The 9,666-nt window shown below is 35.9% G+C and overlaps 1 pseudogene; it reads right to left on the bottom strand.

Annotated features, from left to right (window-relative positions):
* LOC121030359 (aldehyde oxidase 4-like) overlaps positions 1-9,666 on the bottom strand; it is a 76,849-nt pseudogene that overhangs the window by 54,459 nt on the left and 12,724 nt on the right.

Below are 9,666 nucleotides of genomic sequence, written 5' to 3'. Positions count from 1 at the left end.
CACACACACACACACACACACACACACACACACACACACACACACACCACATCTTCTTTATTCATTCATCAGTTGATGGACATTGGGCTTTTTCCATAATCTGGCTACTGTTGATAGAGCTGCTATAAACACGGGGGTGCATGTACCCCTTCAAATCAGCATTTTTGTGTCCTTTGGATAAATACCTTGTAGTGGAATTGCTGGGTCATAGGGTAGTTCTATTTTTTAATTTTTTGAGGAACCTCTATACTGTTTCCCAGAGTGGCCGCACCAGTTTACATTCCCACCAGCTGTGCAAAAGGGTTCCACATCTTTGCCAACATCTACTGTTTCCTGAGTTGTTAATTTTAGCCATCCTGACAGGTGTGATATGGTATCTCATTGTGGTTTTGATTTATATTTCCCTGATGTTGAGTGATGTTGAGCATCTTTTCATGTGTCTGTTAGCAATGTGGATGTCTTCTTTGGAAAAATGCTTGTTTATGTCTTTTGCCCATTTCTTCACTGTATTATTTGTGGTTTTTGGGTGTTGAGTTTGATAAGTTCTTTATAGATTTTGGATACTAACCCTTCAAAAAGATCTCTCTTCTTGATCCACGCAACACTTTCCCGATCCTTTCATTCCACAAACAGTTAATTCCTTAGGAAGTAATGCAAGAATTTAAAACAAATTCATTGGTCAATTCATAAAACACCAACCTAGTACTCACAGTCCCCAAGGGCAGGGGGACTATGGAAGGAGCTATGGAAGAAGTAACAGAGCAGGTCCTTGCCTTCAAGGGCTCTGTAATGGGATGGAACAGAGAACAAGGTATTGCATCACTGAACAATTAGAGAAAATTACAGGGAATGTGCAACCATGCTATAAGTAGGGTCTTGTTAATGTGTCATCCAAATCCCAGGGGATCATGAAGGAGGTCAGAGGCGGGTGGGGTCAGCCAGCTAAGGTTTCCACTAGGAGTGAGGTAAATGGAGTAGTTAACAAAGTGATAATTAAAAAAAAAAAAACAAAAAAAGATGGCTATTATAAAGAGTGATACAGTATGTATCTTTAATGAAGTCCTGAGAAGGCAAACTGCATTTAAGACTTTCTATACACAAATAAAAATAAACTGAAAATCTGAGTTTATTTGGGTATTGTTGAAGATATTCTGAATTATTGGCATGATTCAAGTCCCAAACCATTTTACCTTAATTTTCAGGACATTTCATGCAGAACAAAAAGTAGTGTTTTTGGCCTGAATTCACCGGTCACTTACTTCAATTGTGACTTAATCTTTTCATTCCTGTTTGTCCTATTCTTGTGTAGGCACAACCGAAGGGTCTGGGTGGTTTGGAGACCTATGGTTTGACTTCATCTATGGCGTCAAGGAGACCTTGGTTCTAGTTCCTGCTTTAACAGGTACTAACTAGGTTGAATTTGTTAAATTAGGAAAATAAAACCCATCTCAAACATTTAAATCAAACAGGTTTGTTTGATTTAAATATGCAAAAGGTATGCACAGTATCTGACACACAGGAAGTGCTACAGAGGTGGTGGCTGATATTTTTACCTATAAGGTAATTTTCTACAGACTTAAGGAGGGATTTGGATTTTCTGACAATGCTGTGCATGATAAAGGAACGAATGACAAATGGCTAAATGTGGGGATCCAAGTGAGTGAGATAATAATATCTATTTTTGTATAGGTAGGCTTTGTCTCCAGGAAAACAATCATGTAGTATTAGGTTAAATGATATGAAGTTGCTATTTTTATGGGACAAAATGGTGCAATACTGGTCATGCATATGGTTCAACATAATAGTATCTTGCCCAGGATTCCAAATGGCTGTAGTTTCTAAAGCTTTTCAGATCTTCATTACTGGCCTAAAAGCAGATTTTTTTCCAAAGACTTTTTGGTATGTGGAATTAATTTGTGTTCTTTGAGTTATTTTTGGTCAACCAAAATTATATAAAATTAATTTTGCCATAAAAAATGGGAAAACACCTTAATGGAAACCTTGTTGATATTTAACATTCTGAAAACTTAATAGATCTCAAAACTATACCCTCCCCCACCCATACCACACACTAAATCACCTTTTCCAATTCCCTTCATTTTATCTTGTTTCTTAATCTCTTAATTTTGAGGGTGACTTAGATTTCTTCCTCACTATATCCTTTATTGTCTGGAGGTTATGATTCTGGCAATCCCATTCCTGAAAGTCATCTTTCTGGGTCCATATCTTCCCAACTGGTCTAGGTCCTCATTCCTTCACATATGGGAGATTGCACTAGTCCATGCCCTCATCCCCACCATGTCTTTCCACGCTTATCCTTCTTACTGGCAGGTGCCAAGAATTTTCCCTTTGAAATACTATTCCTGTGTTACTCCTAGACAATGACTATATATTGGTTATCAGCTTTAGTTGTAAATTCGTCAGCCAAGAATGATATATTTTTAGTCTCTAATGCTTCAGCCACAACAATTTATTAGCTGAATCTTGGACATTTTCTTTTTCCTACTTCCATGCATTTTCTTACATGGAATTTTCTACTGGTCCCTCTTCACCCATTCATTCCTATCATTTCCTTTAAGACCTAGATCAAAACTCCCCTTCTCCAATGTTTCCTTTGTGTCTCCCCTTCCTACTCATTAATTTTCTTTAGTCCATGTTCCTTCAAAACTGATATACATGGTATAGGGGATATATTGAACTTTTAATATTTTGCTTTCAATTATTCTTTCATTATTTCTTAGTCTACATTTTATTTTCTTTCTTTAATAGAGTTTGCGTTTCTTGAAGTCATGGACCATGTACTTTACTTCTTAGGAAAGTGCCAATTTAGGGCTATAAACAGGATAGATGTTAAAGGTTTATTTAAAAAATACCAACAGTGGCATTCAACAACTTTCACTGATTAGAAAGGTCAAGATAAGGGTATTTTAGAAATAATTGAATGCAGTAGATGATTTTATGCAAGCATTCATCCATGTACTAAATCAACTGAAATAAATTTTTAAAATTTAACTTACCACACAGAAAGTTTTTCTACTTTCTACAATTGGGTGGTATTTGGTACAGTGGCACAAATGACCTGATAAAGAAGAGATCAATTTTAAGGAATGATAAAAAAAATATTACTTATTTGTGCTTCATTTTTTTTTCAATGAGATAGCTTTATGAGTAATTGGATTCTTGTTTCCCAAATCAGTCAAATGGCTCTTCGGAACACAGATATTCATCACAAAAAACTCTTATGATTACATATTCTTCCTGAAATATCACAAAGCTCTCCATAATTTTTCCAACCAACTCTTCCTGCCTTATATCCCACCCATGCCCAAATTCATTTAAACTGCAACCCCATAACATCTCATATGTGGCCCTTTGTTAAGCTTTTCTTACATAGTATTTTCTCTCTCACATGTTTTCTTAGGGAAAATATGTCCATTTGTCAGGGCCCCTGTCCCCTTTTCCATGGGGTCTGCTCTAACACCCCAGCCAGAGCTGTACCACTCACTGTCTGGATCCTTCTGCAGGCCTATCACCAACTATGCTAGAGTAGGGTCATTTAGGTATATGCTTCACCTCCCTCATTAGATCTTAAGTTCCTGAAGAAGGCAAGGAGTGTTTTAGATGTTCACCAACCCTTCCAGTACAGCACAGTGTTCAATAAGTATTGATTGTTTTAATCAGTCAACACTTCCAAAGTATGATGGACAAGGTAAGGAAATCATTATATTATGAAGTATATTCAAAATTTGCAGCTAGTATAAATGATATTTATGTAGTGGTTTTAATAACATGAAAAAATTATTATGTTATGGTGTTAAAATTGTATATAGAATATAAAATCATATATACAGTAGCCACAGTATTGGCTAAAATAAGAAAACAAAAACTATGCATAGAAAAGACTGAAAGGGAACAGAAGTATCTGATTGTGGTTGTTTCTTAGGGACAGAAATATGAATGAATTTTATTTCCCTGTCTTTTAATTTTGTTTTGCATTTTTCATAATAAGAACATGCTAGTTTTGTACTAAAAATAAATTGAAAATTATCATGTTCAAATACAGTTTAAAAATTTCAGAAGCAATATAAATGTGTGGATTGGATAAGTTTAAACATCCAGAAGGGTAAAAGCTTGCTGCCAGTGGGTCATGGGGAAACTTGGTTAACAGGTATAGTCTTTTTTTTTTTTTTTTTTTTAAGAAAAAAAATAGTTTAGGAAAAAACTGCACGATCAAGAATGGATTCAGACTCCATAATCTATCTTTCCTTTTGCTAAGAAGAATGTAGAAGTATGTAAATTAAGAATCTCTCTTTGGAGTAGAGGAAAGGAGCTGAAATGTCTAAAACATAACTACATGGCATGAAATACAAGTATTTAAGAGGCAAAGGACAACTTCTCTCTGATAAACTATAAGCAAACATTAAAGGCTAGAGAGAACTAGTATGAGACTTTTTGTTTTGTTTTTGTTCTTGGCCACATAATCAGTGACAAGTCTACAAGCACTAGGAAAGGCCCACCACAGGAATGCTAATAGTACCCACTGCAGAAATTCTTCTGATTCTAAGAGGAAAGAGGATGGAAATTACAAAAAAATGTTTTTCCTTAGTCTTGAAGAGAAAGACAAAATTAAATGAAGTGGTGATTTATATCAGTTGACCATTTTAGAAGGTATATGTGATACCTAACTGCATTTCTTTGAATTTTATGTTATTGTTTTCCTTAAAATATAAACATGCAGGTTATCAGTGTGGCTAGCATTTACAATTCTAGAAAGAGCTCAAAAAATGGATTGTGAACCAAAATATAATCTCCAAATTATCCACACTCAGCATAAGGTTATCTACTTCATCAATTTAGCCAAATTTTACAATGCCACCTCCTGATGGTTGTTATATGAATTACAGACACAATCTGAGAACAAATAATCCATCTCTCTAAGACTGTCTGTGCATATTAAAAAAAAAAAAAAGACAAATCACAAGCTCTCTGCTTTTAAAAGCTCTCAGTTCCTCACTAGTGTGGATTATTTCATTGGACAAAGATCATCCATTCAGGTTGGGTTAACAGAACTGCAACCATAAGCCAGAGTTTTAATAGTACTTCATAAGAAACTAAAAATTTTTGAGTGAAGTTGTTGAGAAACAAGGGAAAATATTAGAGAATTTTTATATACCAGTTACCATAGCATTTAAGTTGCATTTTTACTTTGTTTTAGTCTACATCTTTCATCATAAAACTGAATTTCTGTCTAGGTCTGTTTACTGAAAGGGAAAACAGCTTTCTTACAATATTTAGAGGTTTGCTTTCACAGCTTTCTTCTAAGAACTGGGGACCAGTTATCTTGGAAGTGATAGGTTTGTTATAGAAAACTACATTTGTTAACATGTTCTTTTTGTGTGCGTGTAGAAAATTGTGTTTGTTCATAAATTCGATAGTTATTTCATTTTGGGAGACAGAATTGCTTCAAATGTTTTTAAATAAACATTTTTCAAATAGCATAACCCCTAGATGAAAGTCGAATACTTCACCAGTAGCCCAACTGAAAGGGCAGCTATTGTTCTGTTAGAGAGAAATATGGGTGTGTTGGATTTATTGCTAGATGGCAAGTTATTTCAGTTGTGGCATATAACCTGGCTGTAAATGTGATGGTAAAATTTAGCAATTGAATCTCTGGGGAAAAAGCTCTAACTTATAACTTCTATTAATTTTAGGAGTAAAAATACTTTCACCATGGCTGATATGCTTCCAATGTGATGTCACTGAATGTGGATCTGGGAAGAGATGCACAGAGCATACCACTATGTGGTATTTCTACCATGTAGATAAATAAACATACGTAGCCTCAAGAGCATAGATAATAGTAAAATCATTAGAAAATTATGAATGTAGCTTTTTAAAAGAATATTATTTATGTAAAATCTGTTTAATTTTTAATAATGGCTGTGTTTAAAGACTAGCTCACAAAATCCCTCAAAATTGAATATTTGGTTCTCACAAGCCAATACAGACCTGTCCAGGGCACTACTGAACAAATCTAGCATCTGTACTATCAAGGTTTGAGAGAAAGAAATCTGATAAGCTGCAGTTCCATAACTGTTAAGGTGATGATCCAAGTGTGGGGTAAGATTTGAATAAGACCAAAAAGTTTATGGCTGAAAGACATACACTATCACCAATGCCCATCAATGGTAACACATTGTCTGGTAACACATTGTCTTAGCCTTCATGTTCCAAACACAATCTTCTAACAGAAGGAATTTCAAGGGAAACTATGGCTATTCATAATTTTCTTTCCACACACTGCTTTCAAAGCCTAACCTCTGTAGAAGTTCTTATTCAGCATATAAAAATAACATTTTGTTTCTTTAAAAAGTCCTCTAAACTCTAGTGAATGCTTTGTTATTTTTGTTGTGTTTTATTGTAGTATGGTGTCAGTTACTTAAGAAAAATTTGGGAAGTATTTATACACATAATTTGCCTCTTACTCAGGGTTCACTAATTTCAAAATGTGGTTGACAACTAATTTCTGTTATAAACTTCTGCTTTCTTATTTCACTTTCTTTTCTTGTCAGACTGGACTGTTCTTGTTTTAATTTAGGGCAAGGATGGGGTTGAGAAGTTAAGATATATTAAAATCAATGAAGGAATCTTGGTTGATATACCAATCTCTAAAAAGACCCTTTTGCTATGAAGCACTGAATCTGACAAAATGAAAGTTTAGAAGCACAAAAGATTTCAAAGTTGGTGACCTAATTGGAGTACAGTAGACTACGTATTGTTGGATCCCGTTGGCTAGTATCTTGTTGAAGATTTTTTCATCCATGTTCATCAGGGAAATTATTCACCACAACCAAGTGGGATTTAAATCCTGGGATGCAGGGCTGGTTAAATATCTGTAAAAAAAAATCAATGTGACACATCACATCAATAAAAGACAGGACGAGAACCACATGATCCTCTCAATAGATGTAGAGAAAGAATTTGACAAAATATAGCATCCCTTCTTGATAAAAACCCTCAAGAAAGTGGGGATAGAAGGATCATACCTCAAGATCATAAAAGCTATATATGAAAGACCCAATGCTAATATCATCCTCAATGGGGAAAAACTGAGAGCTTTCTTCCTAAGGTCAGGAACACGACAGGGATGTCCACTCTCACCACTGTTATTTAACATAGTATTGGAAGTCTTAGCCTCAGCAATCAGAAAACACAAAGGAATAAAAAGCATCCAAACTGGCCAGGAGGAAGACCAACTTTCACTCTTTGAAGATGACATGATACTCTATATTGAAAACATAAGAGATTTTACCAAAAAAACTGCTAGAACTGATCCATGAATTCAGCAAAGTGGCAGGATATAAAATCAATGCACAGAAATCAGTTGTATTCCTATATACCAATAATGAAGCAACAGAAAGAGAAATAAAGGAATCAATCCCATTTATAATTGTACCAAAAACCATAAAATACCTAGGAATAGGGGCGCCTGGGTGGCGCAGTCGGTTAAGCGTCCGACTTCAGCCAGGTCACGATCTCGCAGTCCGTGAGTTCGAGCCCCGCGTCGGGCTCTGGGCTGATGGCTCAGAGCCTGGAGCCTGTTTCTGATTCTGTGTCTCCCTCTCTCTCTGCCCCTCCCCCATTCATGCTCTGTCTCTCTCTGTCCCAAAAATAAATAAACGTTGAAAAAAAAAATTAAAAAAAAAAAACAAAAACCTAGGAATAATCCTAACCAAAGAGGTGAAAAATTGATACACTGAAAACTATAGAAAGCTTATGAAAGAAATTGAAGACACAAAAAAATGGAAAAATATTCCATGCTCCTAGATTGGAAGAACAAATATTGTTAAAATGTCGATACTACCCAAAGAAATCTACATATTCAGAGCAATCCCTATCAAAATTACACCAGCATTCTTCACAGGGCTAGAACAAACAATCCTAAAATTTCTATGGAACCAGAAAAGACCCCAAATAGCCAAAGAAAACTTGAAAAAGAAAACTGAAGCTGGGGACATCACAATCCCAGACATTAAGCTGTATTAGAAAGCTGTAATCATCAAGACAGAATGGGACTGGCACAAGAAGAGACACTCAGATCAATGTAACAGAATAGAGAAATGGATCCACAAATGTATGGCCAACTAATTTTTGACAAAGCAGGAAAGAATATCCAATGGAATGGAATAAAGACAGTTTCTCCAACAAATGGTGCTGGGAAAACTGGATAGTGACATGCAGAAAAATGAACCTGGACCACTTTCTTACATCACACACAAAAATAAACTCAAAATGGATGAAAGGCCTAAATATAAGACAGGAAGACATCAAAATCCTAGAGAAGGAAGCAGGCAAAAACCTCTTTGACCTCGGCTGCAGCAACTTCTTACTCAACCCATCTTCAGAGGCAAGGGAGAAAAAAGCAAAAATGAACTATTGGGACCTCATCAAAATAAAAACCTTCTGTACAGCAAAGAAAACAATCCGCAAAACTAAAAGGCAACTGACAGAATGGTAGAAGATATTTGCAAATGACATATCAGATAAAGGGTTAGTATCCAAAATCTATACAGAACTTATCAAACTCAAGACCCAAAAAACAAATAATCCAGGGAAGAAATGGGCAAAAGACATGAATAGACACTTCTCCAAAGAAGACATCCAGATGGCCAACCGACACATGAAAAAATGCTCAACATTACTCATCATCAGGGAAATACAAATCAAAACTACAATGAGATACCACCTCACACCAGTCAGAGTGGCTAACATTAACAACTCAGGCAAAAAGAGATGTTGGCAAGGATCCGGAGAAAGAAGATCTCTTTTGCACTGCTGGTGGGAATGCAAACTGGTGCAGCTACTCTGGAAAATAGTATGGAGGTTCCTCAAAAAATTAAAAATAGAACTACCAGCTATGACCCAGCAATTGCACTACTAGATATCTATCCAAGGGATACAGGTGTGCTGTTTTGAAGCACCACATGCATCCCAATGTTTACAGCAGTGCTATTGACAATAGCCAAAATATGGAAGGAGCTCAAATATCCATCAATGGATGAATGGATAAAGAAGATGCGGTATATACATACAATGGAGTATTACTCAGCAATAAAAAAGAATGAAATCTTGCCATTTGCAGCTATGTGGATGGATGTAGAGGATATTATTATTATTTTTTTATTTATATATGAAATTTATTGTCAAATTGGTTTCCATACAACACCCAGTGCTCATCCCAAAAGGTGCCCTCCTCAATACCCATCACCCACCCTCTCCTCCTTCCCACCCCCCATCAACCCTCAGTTTGCTCTCAGTTCTCAACAGTCTCTTATGCTTTGGCTCTCTCCCACTCTAACCTCTTTTTTTTTTTTTTTATTCCCCTCCCCCATGGGTTCCTGTTAAGTTTCTCAGGATCCACATAAGAGTGAAACCATATGGTATCTGTCTTTCTCTGTATGGCTTATTTCACTTAGCATCACACTCTCCAGTTCCATCCACGTTGCTACAAAAGGCCATATTTCATTTTTTCTCATTGCCACGTAGTATTCCATAGTGTATATACACCACAATTTCTTTATCCATTCATCAGTTGATGGACATTTAGGCTCTTTCCATAATTTGGCTATTGTTGAGAGTGCTGCTATGAACATTGGGGTACAAGTG

Source organism: Herpailurus yagouaroundi, unplaced genomic scaffold (assembly GCF_014898765.1).
Source record: "Herpailurus yagouaroundi ecotype Mexico unplaced genomic scaffold, PumYag 140, whole genome shotgun sequence".
Taxonomy (NCBI): Eukaryota; Metazoa; Chordata; class Mammalia; order Carnivora; family Felidae; genus Herpailurus; species Herpailurus yagouaroundi.
The sequence above is the reverse complement of the archived record's forward strand: the minus strand, read 5'-3'. Positions and strand labels throughout refer to the sequence as shown.